The sequence below is a fragment of the Hirundo rustica genome, chromosome 3, assembly GCF_015227805.2.
Source record: "Hirundo rustica isolate bHirRus1 chromosome 3, bHirRus1.pri.v3, whole genome shotgun sequence".
Taxonomy (NCBI): domain Eukaryota; kingdom Metazoa; phylum Chordata; class Aves; order Passeriformes; family Hirundinidae; genus Hirundo; species Hirundo rustica.
The window spans coordinates 42,022,497-42,044,036 of NC_053452.1; positions in this window are offsets into that span (position 1 = coordinate 42,022,497).

The following is a 21,540-nucleotide window of genomic DNA, read 5'->3' on the forward strand; positions in this document are numbered from 1 at the left end:
CCAAAAGTTACTTCAGTAACTGAGAATTTTCCTGGCGACGTTGTAGCTTTATGCTGCCTCCTTCTGTGCTCACACCAGACAGAATATCTTCAAAGAAAGTACAGGTTAGACATCCCTTATGCTTAGCAGAAAGTGAGCATACTTACAGCGACAAAACCAACCAGCCTAGAGAGATGTTCTCTAGGATGACTTCTCTCCATTTTGTTGAGATCAAGAATGCCTGTTTAAATAGTCTGACACTGCTCGAATAAGAAGCAATAGACTCCAGATATGATGCTGAAGGGCAGGCATCAGTAAAATCAGAGTTCTGGAATCAAAGAAGTGACTTTTTGAAGCCACATCTTGGATTTCAATTCACACATGACTGGCCAATGAACCTCTGCAATTTTTGTGATATTCAAGACATTCAACCCCTCTATACTCTCTTGGGAACCACCATCATAATTTTTCATTCTCTACCTTCTCTCTTTTTTGGTAATGCGAATGATCCCTTACACATTTATGAAGACACCCATTTTCATAGACTCCATATGATTGTATTTGCCTCTGGACAGTCTACATCCTGACAAAACTGACTGAAATCAGCAAGCAGATTTATAAGTTATGAAGATATTCTCTGTGTTTAAAAGCTTAAAATGTGCTCTCATTTCATCTCATTGGAAATGAAAAACCAAAATTAATTTACATGCAAAATTTTGTAGATAAAAGTTCCAGTATTTGCACCTTCTGTAAGAAAATGAATACGAAATACATGATTTATAGCTGCCTTTTTGTAATTTGCTAAATGAGTGGTCAAAATTTAATATGATGCAGTGAAGGACATCTTTTGATAACATGTGGGTCAGGATATGTAAATGTCAAGCCATTGGAATGTCAGAACTTCTATGTATTTTACATAGGAGATTCCCAACTATCAGTCTTGCCAAAAGAAGCAGGAACGCCTAAAGAAAGCTTATCTACATATTATAAAATGGTGATAAAAATATTGAGCAAATATTGAATTAACAGCTAAAAAGCAAGCAAACTAATCGCTTATAATTTTATCCATCTTAGATTTCAATATAGAAACTTATTTGAATTTTTTTTTTCTTAATGGTGTTTTAAAAGAGATTGATACTCACAAGCCCCTTAAAGATTCATAAACCCTCACGGTTTTGTGATTTCACTTCCAGTAGGCTCTCTTTTGCAGGGTGGGTGGAAAACACTGGGGCCAAGAAGAAAGAAGACATTTTTATAAAATGGTTTACTCTTGACAAACCAATATTCCTTGTCCTGTTGAAGCTGACACTAGGGACCAAATGTAGTTTTTCTGCATTTAGTCTTTTTTTATCGCTTAGATTTTAAATTCTCTGCAGCATAATCTTTCTCTAGTGCTGTGAGATCCTTTCTGCTCTACAAGAACACGTCATAACATTAACAGTGAATAAAATAGTCTTATCTTCTTTCCAAATCTCACTTAAGAAGAAATTTAATTTTGATTGATGTCCCAGATCATCTTGTGTCCAGTTCCATTCATGTCTGTAAAAATATTTACTTGTCCTCTAGAAAAGAATGGTCCCTGATGTAAAAGAGTTGATTTCTGAGCCAAATCTGTGGTCAGCTGCCTCTCTCTCCTGAAATCCATGAGAATAGATCCTAACATTAGTCTCAGAGCACAGAGGTGGAAAGTTTTCCACAAATCACTGTGTGTGCCATGTGGTTTGAGCTTTTCATGTAACACATTACAAATTCTGATAAAGGCCCATGGCCAAAAATATAATATTCCTTATACTGTTACGTTCAGCAGTTACCAACTTTTAGAAGATTATGTACCATATTGCTAGAACTGTCCATTTCCAGGATTTATTCTAATATCTGAGATTGTTTTCTTTCCTTGCTAAGAATGTAATTAAGATTGCTGAAGAGTCTTTACATATTTTGAAATTAAGCTATAAAGCCAAATACCATTAAGTGTCCAGGAAATGGTCCTGCCTGTTTTCTGACCTTCTGGTCACGAAAGCCTCATGTTTGACTTCTACCCAAAAGCTGGAATTAAATGTGCATTATTGTGTAATGTTTAGAAATTGATGTCTTAGACACTAGTGGGAAAATATCAGCTATATAAAAAGCTGTTTGCAGGGAGTCCTGCCTCACATGTCCTTGGGTGTTAACAAAAAGGAATCCAGGACTTATTATCATGTTGGAGAGGGAAATAGGAAAACATGATTTTGATTTTCTGGAAGAGAAGATCTGAACAGTAAACTGTACTCTGAAATATAAAAAGGCCTTGAAAATAAAGGAGCCTAAAGTATAAGCTCCATTGACTTCAGTGCAGTTTGGCCAAAGAGTATTATGACTTAAAGTGGTTAAATCCTGGTGTGTTCCTCATACCACTTTTGCCAAAAAAGTAGGAGAGAAACTATTTTAAATGTACATGGAAAAAATGGGCAGATTGCCTTCTCAGTAAAAATGATTCTGCATATATATTATGTTTTTATGTAAAATGTACTGTTTATGCTTTACAATGTGATTTAAGTTAGAAGTACAGAAAAAGAATACTGTCTTTGTAATGCTCATAAATTGTTGAAAGAGCAATGGAAGAATTTTTTAATTATTTGTTTCTTTTCTGTAACTTGCTATGTGTTAGAAACCTTCTTCCATGTTTAAGAGCTTTGCGGGTCTCTGTACATTAATAGAATCAAGTGAAAAACATTCCTTTCAAACAGCAGTATACTGTCATCTGTTTCTAATTACTTCATCATGTGTTCATTTGTCTTTGCTTTTAACACATCTTTTTAACACATTTGTATTTGTTCATGAAAGCCATTTTTTAATTGCATAGGCATATATTTCACAACAGCTGAGGAGACTATGTTGAAAATCTCTGTGTAGTGGAGGCTGCTTGCTGTTAGCCAGCTTAGACTATTTATTCCTTGCTGAGATATTAAGAAACCCTTCAGTGAAATAACTTTTCAGCATGGTAGGTTCCCACTGGATGTAGATACCAATGGTGGGCTCCATTTCATGCAAGAGGTGCCTCTTGTTCCGGTTTGTTTTGTAGGATTCCCATAAAAGTTAAGGGAAGACATATGCACCTTATATGGGCCATGTATCTTAGTGCCCAACTTATGGTGAAACAAACTGTTCTTTAAAAAAGACAAAGTCTCTCCTTTAATGAGAGGATGTAAGATTGATTATTTTAGACCAGACACCCAAATTTTGGGCTGTCAGAATAAGGAGGGATGGATCCTGCCTCTTCTATATAAAATTAATTGTGATTTTTTTTGCCCTAATTTTCTAACACACTCGATGAGTGTTTCTGGATAAGGCCCTGTTAGGTGTGCTGTAGCTTAGCAACTAGAGACCTGAAATGGCTACCCTGAAAATAGAGCAAATAATGAAAAGACTATGTTCCAATGCGGATCAGTAAGCACTGCAAAAGCATGGAAAAGAAAACTTAGGAAAGTAATGAAAGTTTAAACTCCTATGCTTAAATTATTGGCATACTGGAGCTGTGTTTTATCCCCATAAGAACAAAGCTGCATGGGACAGATTCACATTACTCTGAGGACAGGTGCCAAGAGCAAGTCTGTCCTCAGAGAGCAGCTGACCCAGATAAAAAATTACCAAACAGAAGGCTTACTTGTACACATAATTTTTTCCTTTATGGCACCTGCTATGTTGGCCAAGCATTGCAGCCAAACCATCTCCTGCCCCAGATTTGGATGGAGCAGCTGTGGTTCCCAGCAGCCCAGGGTGGCGGTGAGCCCGGAGCACTGCAGCCCGTGCTGGAAAGCTGCGTGCCGGCGCTCCCTGAGCTCACGCTCCTCTGGCCATGTGAGTGCGCTGGGGCTGCTGGAGCATCCAGAACTGTGTGCTTGGAGGTGTTTCGGAATGCTCCCCTAGGAGGGAGCTGGGAAACTTGAAGGCATTCACTGTGCTGCTGGGACGCTGTGAACGGCAGAATAAACTTTTCTGTAAAAGGGGCCATTTGGATAAATTCATCTTGTTCCCCAGTAATTTTTGGAAAGTCCTGTACACCTGCACCACAGGATTCTCTGAATATTAAGTAAAGACTTTTTATTTCATATAGACATATGAAAAATGTATAAACATGTATTTTAGAAATATTTCTTCTGAAAGAACTTGCACTTTGAATATATAGATGGCCAGACCTCAAAAGATGATTTAAGTGTTTTTTTTAAAAACAAGCCAAACATTTGCAAGGCATCTGTTTTTGGTGAGAACACACTGATGGTTTTGTAGAATATTTATATATATATTGATGCTTACAGATTTTTTAAAAGAAAACATTTATGTTGTGGTTTCTGAATCAAACAACATTAAGTATGTAAATAATGAAAGACTGGACACTTCTTTTTTAGTTGGTTTTTTTTAGGCTAATTTTTTCAGGATCTGGACTTAAAGATAACTTGAATGGGTTCATATGTAGTTAGGTGCCTTCAGACATGAAAAAATAAAGACTCATTTGTTTGAGAGAGATTTCATACACTTTGATTGACATTGAATTTTAGGCCTGAATTTCTTTAATATAAACATAACTTAGAAGTATTTCAGCTGAGTGTTGGACAAATGGAACAGCTGAACTGTAAAAAGCATAAGAATAATTAAGCCTTTTTCATGTGAATGTGTTGTGTACATTTTTTTATGAAGTCCACAGCCATGTGAAATTCCCTTCTTTCTGTAGCAACTGGTTTGGAGGACAGAAGAGACACAGGAGAGATTACTTGCCTCTTTAGAGATGGGTGTGTTTGGAGTTGTCATCATAATCCTCAATTTGTCCCAGATTTGTCAAGAAGATTTTCCAAGTTTTACTGACTCTTAAAATGAGCTCAGGTTGAACTTCTAAAGTATAGACTGCCTGTCAAGTTTATCCTATTTCTGCACTCCACAGAAAGTTTACTGTTTTGTTCCAAGCCATGGAAAACTCATGGTTTTGGTTGAGTACTGCTTTGGTTTTAGGGTTTGTATGAGCCCAGAAATCCTGAGTTAAACTCAGCACATATGAACCCTCAATAATAAAGAAAAGAAAAGAAAAGAAAAGAAAAGAAAAGAAAAGAAAAGAAAAGAAAAGAAAAGAAAAGAAAAGAAAAGAAAAGAAAAGAAAAGAAAAGAAAAGAAAAGAAAAGAAAAGAAAAGAAAAGAAAAGAAAAGAAAAGAAAAGAAAAGAAAAGAAAAAGGAGTAACACTCCTCCCCAAAAAGAAAAGGAAAAATAATACATTGAACCCTGGGGATGTGAAACTGCCAAAGTTCTCAGAGCTTCAGTATACGAAAAAGAATGTTATTGCAGCATGAGAAAATTTATTGTCAATAGAATAACATTATTTTTAAAAGCGTTGAACTTTCATGCTGCTTTTGGAAAAGATGTGCTAACTTCCTAACTTTAATTCTTTAGTCACAAACAATTCAAATATTTAAACTCAATTAAAAAAAAAAAAAAAGTGTCTATTTTTTCTGTCAAATCTATGGATAATCTAAATAATGTAACTAATGGCACATAAAGACATGAAAAATATTGTCCTGAGTTACATTAAAAAACTGTACTACCTAGAAAATTCTCAACTTGCTTTCTGTTATAATCCATTTAAATATAGAACTGAGAATTTTTCAGCCCCAATACCAATCCCTGAATTGCCACATAAAGTGATGCTATAGTCACTTTGATATCTGCATTCCCTTTCACAGGAGAGTGCAGATGAAAATTTAAACCTTATGAGTGACTTAGTCTCTTGGGATTGTTGCACAGTTTCCCAGATATTTTTCAGTATTTTATACAGTTTTCATCTTCAGCTCTGAATTCAGCTTAATGAGAATTGCCATCCTCTAGTCATGGTTTGAAAGACGGCAAGTTCCTTTCAATGTGTGAACAAGGCAGTACATTTCTGCTTGAATCAGACCTCTTGGATATCAATACACGTACAGTTTACAGCTGCTTTCTTCTGTTTTCTTACCCCTGAGAATAGAAACAGTCATAAAACTTTTTAATAACCGAATTTCAAGGGGAAGTAGACAACGATTCTACCTGTAAGGGGCCAAAAGAGCCACCAAGGAAAAATTACAGTCATCTTTCTCAAATACTGTTACTTGCATTGAGATAAGCACAATTCAGATGACTTGCAAACATTTCTGAGAGATAAGGTATGCACCTTCCTGTGAGGTGGCCCAAATGCCATGACTTTGCTTAGTAACTTGCTTGTTGCGTGGTCAGTTTGAAGAATACAAAACCAAATAGACCAAGCCACTGAGGAGGTGTTGGAAGGTGTTGGTGATCTGTTCATCAGTAACAGATGTTTAAATGATCATTACTTGCATCCAGATCTTTCAGTCTGTCCTGCACCCTGGCTGAAGACGATGGGAATTTTGCCAGCATCGTTCAAAATACTGTAGTATCTGGGCCTCCTAATTTTCTAGGATACTCACCATGGAAAGAACCACTTAAATAAAGAAGACCCCAAAAGTTTCTCTGTCATTAAAAAAGTCATTGTATGTGTGGTAAGAGAATCCTTCTGCAGAACTGAAGAGTATGCAGTAAATTTTGTGAGTAATACTCTCCATATTTTCAGAAAGGAAATAAACATTTAACACAAATTAGCAACATCTCTTTTTGTTTTGAAAACACGTTAACCATCCTTCAGGTAATACTCAGCATCTTTTCAGACAGGTGCAATGTTCTCACACTCAAGACAAACATGAGGAATGATGGGATTCCACTCTCCCAACTTACACTGGCCACGCAGGCTTCCAGTCAAAACCACTTTTTTGCACTCCCAAGATGAAAGAGAGAGGTGGACATCTGTGAAAGGTGACTTTCTTATATTTAAAAAGTTCGTCCTGATAAATCTCCTCTTTGTGTCTCTGTCATAAAGAGGGCCTAATTGACTAGCTTAGGCCAAATATTTCAAATTCAGCTAATTAATCTCATCTTGTCAGCCTAAAAGTGTGAAAGGCTGAGACACCTTTCTTCCCTGTGCTGAGACACCTACTTGAAGCCACCCCACTGTTGATTTGCTTGTTCCTCTTGCCAATGCTCTGCTGTATCTCTGATGCCTCAAAGCACTCAAGCAGAAAGAGCTTCCACCATGACCGCATCACCTTGCTGTTAGCAGCCATCTGTATCCAAAGGGAACACCAATGGTTTAGCCAATGGGCACCTATTCACAGACCTTTCCCACATTTTATGTCTCCACAAACAAAGCCTGACTGAAATACCTCCAACAGCTTATGACAGCTCAGTTTTGATTTAGTGTGTTTCTTAGTTTGCTGTTGGAAATTTACTGCTTCTCTTACAGGCCAGAAGCTTTCAGATTTTCAGGTATTCAGGTCAGAGGTTTTGCTTTGTTACCCCCAAAATCAAACTCATCTTAATAGCAGCAGTATTAAGACCCCCTCCCTACCTTCCCCTTAAAATTTGCTTTCTATCCCTTTGCCTCTCATGATTGGAACAGCATCAGCAACAGTTCTGTTCCACTGCTTTCTTATTAGGGAGTAGGCAGTGGACAATGACTCTGACCTCTGCTTGCTTGTGTGCCCATGCATCGCTACAAGGCCAGGCATACAATTTCATAGGTGTGCATTTTATAAATGTCATATGTGTAATGCAAATTAGTTTAGGGTTTCCAATTTATTTAGAAAATGAAAAATTCCTGTGCCTCTTATCCTTCTACTACAGGCTGCACTGTCTTTTAAATGACAACCTGATAAAGCAAAATATGTTTTAACGCCTCCCTCTTACATTTTCAAATCTAATTTATCTCCACATTTAACACATTATATATAATTCCATTTATTTCTCTGCAAAGTTTATACAGAGAGATTTATAAATTGTGTCATCTTTTGTAATTCTGTCTCCTTTTCTCATGTATGTTTACTTTTCTGTATTACAGAGATTTTCCATATGGAAACAAATTTTCATTCCCATTTGGTGAAAAATATCACAGGTAAACTTTGTATGAAATATTAGGAATACACACCATGGGTTCGTTTTTCTTTTGTTATTTTTGCTTTTTTTTTCTCCAGAGGTGGAAAAGGCTAAGAGAGTCCTTTCCAAAGATACAGAATATTAACATCATTCCTCAAAGTCTCATTTTTCATAACAATATTTCCCTTTAAACTTACATTACATGACCAAAAGATAGTTAAACAGTTAATGATATATTTATGTATACATAGTATGAAAAAATTACCTTTTTTCCCTGTTAAATCAAATAAATCTATGTATAATTTTATATGAAAAGGTTTATAAACCTGTTGAACAGTGCTCACTAAAGCAAAAAAGACAGAAGACAACAAAAAAGCAGAGAAAAAAAATTAAAATAAGTCCCTTTGAACATTTTGGGAAAAATAAATGATATTTTTTGTATTTGAGCAAAAGCAGTGTTTTGATTTTTCTGTAAATTTAATTTTAGAAATATTTAAATGAGTATTTGCATTACCAAAGTTCATCAAATTAACATACATGGGAAGTAAGGCACTTGATAAGTGCAAGACGAACAAAGCTTAGAGCATTAACAAATTATGACTGCATTGTATATGGCATTTTCAATTCTATACTGTTTAATTCTCCTCTTGGAGTAAAGTACACATCCAACAATAAAATAATGTCAAGGTTTTTTGATGTGAGAAAAAAAATAAATTTTATTGGAACATTTTTGTCATGAAGTCAATTACCATCATTGAAAATCCCGAAGGATTTCAAAATCAGATTAAGTTTCTTTTTCTTTTTTCTTTTTCTTTTTTCTTTTTCTTTTTTCTTTTTCTTTTTCTTTTTTTAAATTTTGTTATTAATTTGTAATCTGGTGGATTTTTACAGCCAATATGACTTCTTTATTGTTTAAAAAGACATGTCAAGAGAGGGCATATTGCATGATGCTGACATGGGATAACAAAACATAGCTGTTGAAATCTTTCATTTCAGTTTTACATTCTGTGCTTTGATTATATTTAAGCCATTTGCATTTTAACACAGGTAATATATGAGTGGAAAAGGTCTTCAAAAGAGCAAAACCTCCCACAGAGTGGGAAAGATTCCAGCTTTCATTAACTGTACAGCCAAATGTTGGCATGACACACCACATTAACTCCAAATTAATTAAAAATTTGATGTAGGATATCATAAAATTACTGGTCATAATTCTGTAGTCAAGGCTGAGTGTCATATTTATAAATGAGTTTTAAGACTGTGAGTCTAATCACAGTCTTAAAACTCATTAAAATTTGAAAAGACAACACTGGGGACAGGAAAATATATATTATAAACATCCCTTAAATAAATAGAGACTGCTTAAGCTAATACAGGTAATAAGCTCATAACATTTTACAGTGTTAAGATCATCCTGTGGCTGAGGTAAGTAGAGGTGGTCTAGGGATGTTCTGTACTCTCTTGAGTTCCCCTGCAGACTTGAAGCCCTGGAGATCATGTCAGTGTGGTTACCAATATCTTATAACAGCAGATTTTGGCACACTGTAGCATTCCCCCGTGTTTCCATACAATGACAAAAGCACACAGGGAGATAGTAGGGCCACCAAAGCAGAGATAAGTGGGTGAATCCTCACGTGACTGAGTTTCCTGCATTGTTCCTCTGCAATAGCAGGGCAAGAAAGCAACCATGTTCGAGAGAAGGATGAGCAAGGGTGCAGTGCGCAGTCACCAAATCATCTCACTTCAGTCAAGAAAGCTTTTTGGTGGCCTGCCCTTAAGCCATGCATAGCCTTGTGTCCCTTCCACGGTGGTTAACAAAATCATGGTGCCTGGTACTGACTGCTAGTAGTGGCTTCATCCTCACGTGGGTTGAAAGCCATTCTGAACCTGAGCTAACCACAAATCAAAACAGAAAACCAGTCCCCAGGCATGTAGTTTATAACATGGTACAAGAAGTAGGTTTGGAATAAAGTAGGAAGGAATAAATATTAGGTTGCGATAACTGAGCAATGGATTGACCTTATGGAGTAATTTCTAATGATAATTCTTCATTAGCCAGAAGGCAAATGTGGGCATTGGTGCTGTATGCAGAATATAGAAATTAATTAATTAATTTTAATGCGTACATACATTAAAGAATATAGAAAGAAACACAAACACACTTTTTACGCAAACCCCTACTCCTGTAAGGTTTAAATGTACTTTGCAACTCTCTAATACTTTGTTGTTTTCTCAGAGCTTTTCAGCAACCACGTTTTTACCTTCCAGGTATAAATAACTACAGGGGGAAGGAGACAGGTGTTTGAAAGAATTCATAGTTGAAACTATTCAAACTAGATGGTGTCTCTGACAAGAAAGAAACCTTTGTTTGTTTTATGTCTTTATCCTGAAAGAGATCAGAAAGCTGCTGAGAGTTGTAAAGTATGGTTATTCCATTTGATTTAGCAGTTGACAGGGTGTATAGACATTTTAAATCCCTCTATATACTTTGAACTTCTAATTGAAAGTCTTCTCTTTGTGATGTAGTTCCTTAGCTTACATTAAAGAATTCAATGGATTCAGTAATGTGGAACAATGCTTTGACTTTTTTTAATCACAGTGTGCCCAGTCACTAGTCCTAACCTGAAAAAAGGAAATAGCTCAGAGTAAATGCAAGTTTATGATGATTGGAAAGTAGATCGTATAAGCAACTTCCTGCCTGAGTTTTCTGGACTCTAATATATCAAATCAAATGAGATATTCAGAGTTTGTCAAAAGTGACACATAAGTCCTTATCACATATTTAGCCTCAATATTTTAAGATACAATTTTTAATATACAAGGACAGAGTCCTTGTATATGATAATACGTCCAAAACAAGTACTACTGATCTGAATGCTCTAGCCAGTTGAAGATTCAAGGCTGGATCAGAATTGCATGACTTGGATGGTGAAGTAATTTTGCCCTATATCTCTGACAAAGCAATTTGTTTTGACTTAGTATCTCAGTTTTCTGTTTGAAAGAAGCAACTTTTTCACAGCCCATTTTTTTCTTTTCAAAAAATATCGAATAGTGTCTCACATGATTTGGCCAAGTCACCGCGTATGCTATGAGGGCTTTACACTTTAAAAGAATACTTCAAGTATCAGTGGTATACACAGTCAAACACGCTTCCTTTTCTTTGCTGTAAATCCATATTTTCATGCCTTGGTAGTTAGCTTCAATTTGACCCATGAGTTTTTACTGAGAAAGTTTCTCCATTTTCTTCAAACAAGAATTTGCTCACCCCTGTCTGCCAGTAACAGACAGGACTTTCTGTATCTTGTTGAAATGGGAAACTGCATCCTCATTTTTTTTTTCTTAGGCATTGTCCTTGTTTTGATCAGTACAACCCTTAGTGGACCAAAAAACCCGAAGAAAATGTGTTCTGCGAGGGCTGCTGTGTTATGAGGAAGACAGCACTGATCACAGCCTGCATCACCTTCTGATAAAGAATTAGCAAAATAGGTAAGAGGTATGTGGTAGAACTGGGAGGAAATGAGGATTAGCCATCAGATGATGTTCTCTTTGACAGGTTAGTAGCTCAGTAGAAGCACGGATGGGCAGGCACGCAGGCATGCACATACACATAAATCTGCAAACCATGAAACAGCAGCCAGGGCTCGGGAGCTGTCATTGTCCTAATAGAAACATTTTAATTTGTGGTCTGGGAAACGCTTGTGTGCCCCCTGAGGATCAATGTCCTCTGCCATAACTGGCTTGGTGCTATACAATCACTCGGGTGAAGCACATCATCAACTGAGAAAATGCCTTCCCTTTGTAGCCTCCCTGCCTCTTCTGAAACTCTTAAATCCTTTCACAGACAAGATAAAATTAGTTGTCATTGCATATGACAGGCTTTTTTTGTCCCTGTAAACATGCATGTAGGAAGAACTCTTCTAAACAAGCAGAGAGCTCCTCTGTATCTCTGTATCTGTATCCTTTGCTATGTGGGATTAGAGACAAACTAAACAGCATCCTTTACTCCTCTCTAGTGTCAGACTTGCAGGCTAAATGCCTCCATTTTATATCAGTTTTGAAGAGTGAGGGTCAGAACAAATCAATCACAGATTCATTCCTTGAGTTCTTTAGTAGTATTTGATGGTATTATAAAGAGTACTTCTGCAGAAAGCTGCTGATTTTGCTGACTTGGCTGTTAGGAACATTCCTTTATTTTTCATGTCAGCCACCACTCAGGCATCAGTGTGACTTACCTGTCTCCAACCTTTGGGAAAAAGTATAAGTTATTCATAAGTCACATTCTGACTGTATGCACTTGTTCACTGCATACAAGGCAGCTTTGATATTCTCCTGCTTAGCAGTTGTTGGGGTTTTTTTTGGTGGGGTTCTTTTTTTTTTTTTTTTTTTAATAGCTACAATCTATTCCTCCAGGGAGTTCAGGAGGAAGAAAAACCTAACAGGAAGCAGGGTTTCAAGGGTCACAAAAAGTGGTTTGATGGGAATTGAGATGGTGGTCTACATGTGAAGATGCGAACTCTAGAAATCTAAACATGACAAAGATTTAGTAGTAGCACCATTCATCCTATGTATTTCATGTTTATCATCTGCAAGATGAAAACCAGATGGAAATGATGGGTTACAGGAAAATATGTGCTGTGTTACTTCGAAATCCTTACCAACCCCGTACTCTCCCACTGCCTGGCCAGTCCTGGTCAGCCACAGCACTTTGGGTTGTACAGAAACCCACCATGTGCCATGGTGTCATCATATAGTCATGATACATTTGCACAGCTCCAGAAAAAATGTATTTTAAAGAGTGGGAAAGAAGTAAAGAAGTGAAGAATTAAAGTAGCAAAGAAGTAAAGAAATGAAGTAAGGAATTTTGGTGGTAGCTTTCTGTAATGATTGAGATTTCTGAAACCTCAATGCAGATTTGGTTAGTACTGCTGAGTTCTTGTATACCTGCATTATGAATGAAAAAAAAAAAAGGAATATTGGGATTATTTTTCATCTATGTCTCACTGTCCTTTCTTCCTTAAAATCATTGAGGCAGGGGCTTTCTCCTTCTCCTATAGAGTGGTTAGCCCAGGTTGGTCCCATGGTTGAGCTGGTAATGTAGCTAACTACAACTGTCCAAATGCTGACTGGAGTAATGCACAGGGCTATCTGCCCTGATTTTGCTCTCTGACTTTAACTGATTAAATATACTGCCTGTATTTCATTTCCACCCTTCTAGAAGAGGAACAAATAGAATATTTTTTTTCTCTCCCTGACAGGATCCAGGAACTTGATGTACCTCTTTTAACAGTATAGTTGTTTTTGTAAGTATTGACAACCATTCACAGCCTTTATCCTGTGCCTAACTTGATGCTGGTCCAAGTCATTTAAAAGTGAAGCTTTACTATTCTTCAGTTCTGTGGAGGAAAACATAAGAGAGCTATGCTGAGGAATACCAAGCAGTAAAGTTCTTTTACAGCTGCAGTTTTCATCTGTCCATTGTATGAGTCTTACCTCTAAAAGATGGGTTTAGAAGAAATTAAGCTCTTTCCCTGACTATAAAGGACCTTCTATAGTCAACAAAAAAATAATGTGATTTAAAATGTCTGGGTTTTCCTTTGATTCTTGTGCACTGAATGCACTGTCAAAAAATGGTAATTATGTGATCACACAAATGCACAATACAATGGGCAACATCAGACTTAGGAGTAACGGAATATGTATGGCCTGCAGACATTGATTCTCAGGGTTTTTTTCTCTCTCTTGTTGAGGTTTTCTTGAGAGGGGGGAAGTTGTTTGGTTTTTTAATTGTTATTTTTGCTTGGTTTTTTTTTGTTTTGTGAGGCTTCTAGGACAAACTTAGAACAAAATATTCCAAAAAACTTCCACAAAACACCAAGAAATGTATTTTATTCTTGGAAGCTGGGCAGCCATGCATCTCAGAAAATCTGGGACAGAGTTATTCTTGAGGTCAATTAGTAAATTGCCTGTATAGTTCAAAAGTTGATGTGCGGGGGATATAGCAGTATTTTACCATTCAGGAGGGATTATCTAGTAAAAATTGAGAGTCCCAGAGGGTTTCCATATATCACTGGAGGAATTCTATCTGTGGTAAAGTAGAGCTGTTAATCGTTAAATCAGTTTCTCTTAAAGATTATTTTTCTCCTAATAATACTTTCCTGTTTATTTTTTGGACTTGATAGTGCTTTTTCAACTAACCTGCTTTTCAGAGGAATGTCATTAATTTTTCCAGAGACAAAAAAGTTTATTTTAAGTCTGGCCAGCAGGGACTACTGGAGTGACAGAAAGCAGAAAAGAAGCAGCAACTGAAATAAAAGGTCAGCTTGAACTTGTCACTGATCCTTGCATCCTAAGGATCTTGTTTGGAAAGCTGGGCTGTTGTTCAAGTGTTTGTTCAGCCTCCTAGGTGAGCCTTACAGCAGGGTTAATTTGGAGCTCTTTTATGTTCATTGGATTTGGGCATAATGGCATCCTAACCACTCTCTATGGTGTCTCCAATAGTTGCTGGTGAGACCTCCTTCCAAAGAGAAATCCAGTAGTAAAAGAAAGAGGCAAGTCAGCTCCTGCTGTGGTAGGCTGGTCTTGATTGGGTTCCAGCTACAAGAAACTAATTTTCAGACTCAAAAGGCCGGGGATTCAGTATATTACAAATTCAGGTCAGTCACTCCCCAGGGAGGGGAGCCATTCCTGAAATACCTTCCCTACACCAGGGAAATACCTGAAATACTGAAATACCTTCCCTACACCTTCTCTTTCTGACAATTCCAACTGTCCAATGTGAGTGAGGCATGAGAATTTCAAGTGTCAGTGCTGAGGGATGTTCCTGGTACAAGCACCCATTCCTTCAGCAATGAAGTGTCTGAGATAAACCCTTTCCTCTGCCCTGAGACGATACAGCCAATCAGCCATAGGGAAGCAATCACAGCAAAGGAAACATTCATCACATTGAGGCTTTTCTGCTAATTTGAGTTCAAATGGGCTAGAACCAGACTCAGTGCTTCTCCCCTCTGTATTCTTTTTTAAAAGTAAAATGAGATCTACTATAGTCTGAGTCAAACTGTATGCCAGCTTCCACATCAAAGTACGCTTGGATCTTTGTGCTTAGATAACATGTTTATTGAAGGCTAGCAATGGATCAGCTAAGCATTTAACCTGTTGGAACATACTTGCTGAAGAACTGGAACACTTGACAAAAATATGGATTAGGCATGTAGGATCTGCAGGTTGAACTCTGTGAGTTCAAGTTGTTTTTATCTTGGATCTACTATAATGGGATTAGAATTGACTAGAATATTGGTATTGATCCTGTTGTAATTACATTTTATCTCAGGTTATGAAAGGGTGTGGTGTTTTTTTTTGTGGGTTTTTTTTTTTTTTTTGTTTTTTTTTTTTTTTTTTTTGGTTCTCTCACCTTTTTAACTTAGCTTGTTGAATACCAGGTATAACAGGAACAATTGAATTACTATTGTTTTAAATTATGTTCCTCTGCTCTTTTTTCTATTTGAAACATCTCTTAATGGACAATAAAACCATACTGAAAAAGAAGATGAGAACTACATATTTTGATACACTGTAAATTAAAAAAACCCAGAAGTGTTGGGGATTAAAAAATAAAAGAAGTTAAAATGTAATGCACTTAAAAAAATGTAAAAGAGCTATATATATTTTAAAGTTAATTCTATTTAACACAACCTCCACAAGAAGGAAATATTTCACCTTTGGGTACCACTTGCCACACAGGTCTCCTCTCCTTCTCCTTCTCCTTCTCCTTCTCCTTCTCCTTCTCCTTCTCCTTCTCCTTCTCCTTCTCCTTCTCCTTCTCCTTCTCCTTCTCCTTCTTCTCCTTTTTTCTGCAAAAGAATAATGACAAGCTGTAATAATTTTGATTTCATCATTAGTAAGTGAAGGAATACCAGTGTTTCTGGCAAAATTTTTTGGGCCTTCATGACTGAGGTTTTAAGAAGGCACTGTCACCTTCAGGCTCATACGTATTTAACGTTTCCCTGCCACTGTTCTCTACGCTTTCTGTTTTATGTATACTACCTGCGTCCTTTCTGGCCACTGGAAGAGGGCACATCTTTCTGGATATGAAGGCATGTGTGCCACAGTACATCAAGTTCCAGAATTACTAATAAGCTAATAAGTCTCCTTGAAACAGAATTCCACACTTTTTTTTTTTTTTTTTTTTTTTTTTTAGTTAAAAATCCATTGTCAGCATTTTTGCAGCTCAGGGAACCTTTCCAGCATTTACCACCACAGAGTTTGGATATGAAGCCTCCAGCAACTCAGCTGGTATGGAAGGCAGAGGTTTGTTGTCACATTTCTGAAGGAAAGTTTTTGGACTGTGGTGCGTCCAATCCCTCAAACCTAAGCCCTTTTGAGTAGGAGCTAACAGAGAAGTATTTGGGAGCAAGAGACAAAGGCAGAGGACAGATAAATATTCCCAAGTCCCTCAGAGAGAGAGAAATGGATGTCAGGGAGTCAATCATCAGTTTAGGCCGAGCTGACTGATTCTTAATTAGGTGATAGCTGAAAGAAACTCCCTCTCTGCTTTGCTTTTGTGAGATCCCACAAGGATACTGTGTCCAGCTCTGGGGCCCCCAGAAACACAAGACATTGACATGTTGGAATGAGTCCAGAGGAGAGCTACTAAGTTGATCATAGGGCAGGAATGCCTCTTCTATGAAGACAGTCTGAGAGAGCAGGAGTGCACCCTGGAGAAGAGAAGGCCCTGGGAAGCAGCATGTCAGCCCTAAAGAGAGGTCCAGGCTGGAGAGGGACTTTTGGCAAGGGCATGTAGTGGTAGGACAAAGGGAAATGGGCTTAAGCTGAAGGAGAGTAGTTTAGGTGAGATATTAGGAAGAAAATTGTTACTGTGAGAGTGATGAAGTACTGGCACATTTTTCCCAGAGATGTTGCAGATGCCCTATCTCTGGAGGTGTTGAAGACCAGGCTCCGAGTAAACTGGTCAAGTGGAAGGTTCCCTGCCCATGACAGGGAGTTTGGAACTAGAAGATTTTTAAGGTCTCTTCCAACAGAAACTGTTCTGTGATTTTATGAACATCTCAAGAAGACTCATTCTGATTTCAGTGAAAGAGAACATGATGTGTGGAGGAAGCTCAGAGCAACCAGCAGGAACACAGGTCTTCATCAAAAGAGACTTTGAAGATCTCAGGGAAGCTCATAGGAAGCATTAAAATTTACTGTACTTTTAAATGGGAAAGTACAGTGGCTACATAACTGGACAGTGAAAAGTCTAAAAATGTTTAGTATCTATGTGTGTGCAAAGCTGGTCTGAAAACAGAACATAGCTTGGTCTGCAATTTTTGTGCAAGCCACTGAAATAGAGAATTTTTTTCTTAGGGAAAATTTGATAAAATGAGCTAAGTCTCATAGGCTAAATTCTCCCCAGTTACATAGGCAAGCTGCAAGTGTCTCAAAAAATCTGAATCAAAGTCAGCCTAACTTTTGGAAAGAGAGTCATGAAACAAGATTTTCACAGAATCCCAACATGAGAGCCAAGAGGATTTTCTTTAGATAGAATAACTCACAGTTGCTGAAATAAATTCATTTTCTTATCTGACATGCTCTGGCAAATTAGCCATGCCACACACCAGCAAAGCTCTTGGTGCAGCTGCTACTGACATCAGAGAGTTGGAATGTGTCTGCAGCACATCCACTGGGAAGAGTTACCAGTCATTCCCTGAAAGCAGGCAAGGTGTGAGAAACTACTGCACATCTAATGAGGCCACTTCTATCTTTGTTAAATATACTGTTTATGCTGAAGACGTTTTACAATAATTTAAAGTCAAACTTGAGTGTGAACTCACCTGACATGAGAAAGCCCAGCTGGGAGAAAAGACACCCTTCTCAGCAGTTTTTTTCTACTTAATATCTTCATTCTGGGAAATTTAAATACAATTGTTTATTTTCATTAGTCCAACTTCCTTGTCTAAAGTATGTTTTAAAGTTTTAAGTCAATAACTCTGTCTTGAATAAATAATGAAGAGTGAATAGGTAGCTAGAGACATCAGGTTCCAAACACCTCTCCAGCTCAGAAGAGCTGAGGCATATCTAGCATTACTTCACACTCTTCTGACACCACCTCTCAATAGCAAAACATCGTGACGAATTTCAATCAGCTTCAAAACATTCCTTTTCCACTGAAGAGCTTAATATATGTTCTGCAAAAGGAAAAATTGCAGCAAAGCCCAGCTGAAAAATGCGAAACCCACACAGCAAGAGAGCAAAGGATAACAAATTAGATGTTGTCCACCTAGCCACTCCGAGCCAGCTCCTAGCTTGAGGATTGCTGAAACCATCCTTCTTGACGGCGGTGCCTTCTGAATGTGCTCAAAGCTTCACAAGTACCCAGTGAGCAGGTGAGGACTGTCTTTGAACATGTCACCTGTGGCATCACAAGGTCTCCATAGTCCTCCTGTATCAACAGGCTCTAACTCCTTCCCTCTTCAAATATTAGTACTAATTTTCTCAAAGATGTAGCTAGACCCTTAGATATAGCAACACATAATTTATAAGCTGCAGTTGTTTGTGGGTTTCATACTGATCTGTACTTACACTTACCTTTTCCAGAAAAGAAAGTAGCAAAGGTATTCACGTGAATACTTATATTTAAGTCCTGATCTGAACCTCACTTTGGTGAACCTGCAAATATATCACAGTAAAACAGTATAATTTCATGGAAGGTTATATCAAATTGTTGATATAAGTAGTTTCTTAAACAGACTATCAGGCCTAGTCGTAATTTAATCTAAGACCTTATTTTTCATTCTTTTCACTTCAAACTCAAATAAGTCAGTTTATATGGAGAGAAGGTCAAGCAAACCTCTTCAGCTTGCTCTCAGAAATGTCTAACTGCTGTGGAATATAGCTGAGAACAGCCACTTAACTGCTTATTTGAACACTCCTGCTATGCATCCAACAAAATTGTTGGGTTTAATGTGTTGTTTGGATCTTTAAGTGCTATAAAGAGCACATACAGCCAAGGTAGTCTAGGGAGCTCCCAGCTCTGTTGTACACTTGTAGGTACAGCTGCAAGCTGTTAAGCAGCTTAGCGAAATTGTAGGAGAGGCATAGCCTCTCTAATGACCTTTAGGTTATAAATCTCAGAATTCAGAGTGGTGCTGCTCTTTCTACATCCATATGGTCTGTGCATCAGGATTTCTTGCAAGGTGTCCTTAACCTACCAGAAAGGTGCTCTTCATGTGGATGTTTTCTACATGAATACTCAGGGAGCTAAAGGCTCCATGCTGCAGTGATAGCACCATGCAGAGCTGCTTGTGAGACAGTTAATCATGTTAATTATGGTGTTGGAAAATTATTTGTTCTGAAAGAGGTGAGCAATATCTGCTGTAAAATCCAGAAGTTCAGCTGCAGATTTCTCAATAATTATTAATATCTGAACTGAGCTGTGGAGCCCGTGTGACTTCAGGGTGCAACAATTATGAAGGAAGTTATAAACCTTTTGACGGGGGAGTTCATTTTGCTTTTTTCTTCCTTTAGACCCTTCTGAAGACTGCATAAACCGTTTTAATATAAAAACCCAAAGTTATGCCAAATGTTTACAATGAAACCAAAACCATATTACAAATTTGGAATCCAGCATGGGGTTGGTCAATGCTTGCACGCCTTTTGTGAAAACTCCTTTGAGAGAACTCGGGCTGATATATGGTTTTGAGCTGGAATTATAGGAAGCAGAATTCTTGGCTGAGTTTCATGTTGTATACTCTGAGTTCATTTCAACCTGAGAATTATGCAAAATTGAAAGCATGAAAATTCTTATGGATCAATACTGGGAAATGCACTGAGGAACTGTTTCCATGATTCCTTAGAGCTTCAGGGCAAGCATTTGGTGTTGTTTAGCGCACAGAAGCTGTTTGTGATTTTCATTACTAAGGTCTTCAAGAAAACTCTACTTTGATGAATTGCTGCAGATCACTTAAAGATAGTTTCTCTATGTTTATTTTCTCCCTACCAACATACTACAGAAATGAAAGGCTTAGCATAAACATCAGCCTAAATACGCATAGCTCATTTATAGGCAATATAAGATGAAGACGTATATTTCTAGATTTGAGGTGCAAACTGGATTTTGAAGTACCTTTTGGATAGCCCCAGAAATCAAAAGTAACAATGATCCCTCTGGTATGCAATCATGTTCAGGTTCCGTCATGAGAAAAAGCCGAGCTACTTAGACATGTCCAAGGCGTGGGGAGTGGGAAAAGATTAGATAATTCTCTAGGAAATTCACATGGCTAGAGTAGTATAGTGTAGAGTTTTGATGGGGAAGAGCAAGTGTAGTACGGAAAACTGATATTCTGTCAAGAAATGGAGAAGACCTGGAATAATATGGAACCTGGAGACAAAAAGTGGTGTATTAGGCTTTGCAAAGGAATAGAGTATGTAGGAAGAGTCAAAATTAAAAAAAAAAAAAAAAAAAAAAAAGGCCAGAAAATGTAAAACAAAATTAAATTTAAAGAACTATGTGTTTTGTGTGTAAAAGTGTAGTTCAGTGTCACCTCAAAAAGTGTTCTTTAACACTTACTATGTAAGTTTATAAATTCCATCCATAGCTTGCATCAATACTTCAGGAATCCAGTGAAATTTACTTAAAATGTCAGAGGCCACAATTCCTTGATGAATAAAAGGTCATTAGAAGAACCATACGCTGCTTACTGGAGAGCTCTTTCTGGGAGGAAGAATAACAAATACAGTACCAATGTGTAAACAACTCCCTCTTGCCTTTTTACTCACTTGGAAATTGACCTGCCAGTGGACATCAGGGAGTAGAAAGAAAAGACCAGAAAAGAACCTGAGTCTTTCATTCCTTGAAGATGGCAGGCAGGAGAAAGAGAGGAAGCTTTATCAGTGCCTTCAACTTTGTAGCAAGACTAGAACAATTTCTCATGGCAGTAAGTCCCAGCTGCCTAAAGCAGAAATAGAAAAAAGACACAGTAGCTAGAGGTACCATAATGCAAATAATGAGGAATTTACCTTAATGAAAATAGATAAACAAAAACACTGGGCACTGAAAAACAATAAACATAAAAAAGAGATTTTAATATCTTTACAACTACCTCTCAGAGGTAGTCAGAGTAATTCTGACTATCACTGAGGGTTCCTGTTTACTCATTTAACCTAATTTTTTATTGTATTTCACTTTCAGCTTCCAGATGCAAATATTTGGAAAGTCTGATCATATACTTAGTGAGGGAAAATAAATACCTCCACAGCCCCAGGTATGTTCTGATATTTCTTCATAAAATCATAGCTCCATATCCTCAGTTGTTTCTGAAGTAGTTTTGCATTACTCTTTTCATGTCTGCACTACTCAAGCCTATTAGAGGTCTTTTTATTGCTGATGAAGATTTAAAATAAACATAAATATTTTCTTTCCTATCTAGACATTTACTGGAAGTTTATAGCAAGCAATGAAGGACTCTTACCTTTCATTGATCAGATTCAATGTTGTTTAATACATGGAAATTGCCCAGGAGAAATAGATAACCATGATTTTGCTTACATTCCATCACTGTGGAGGATGTAATTTCCGTTATACAGATTGGACAAAGTAGCTTTGGCAATGCAGACAGCTGTAAATATG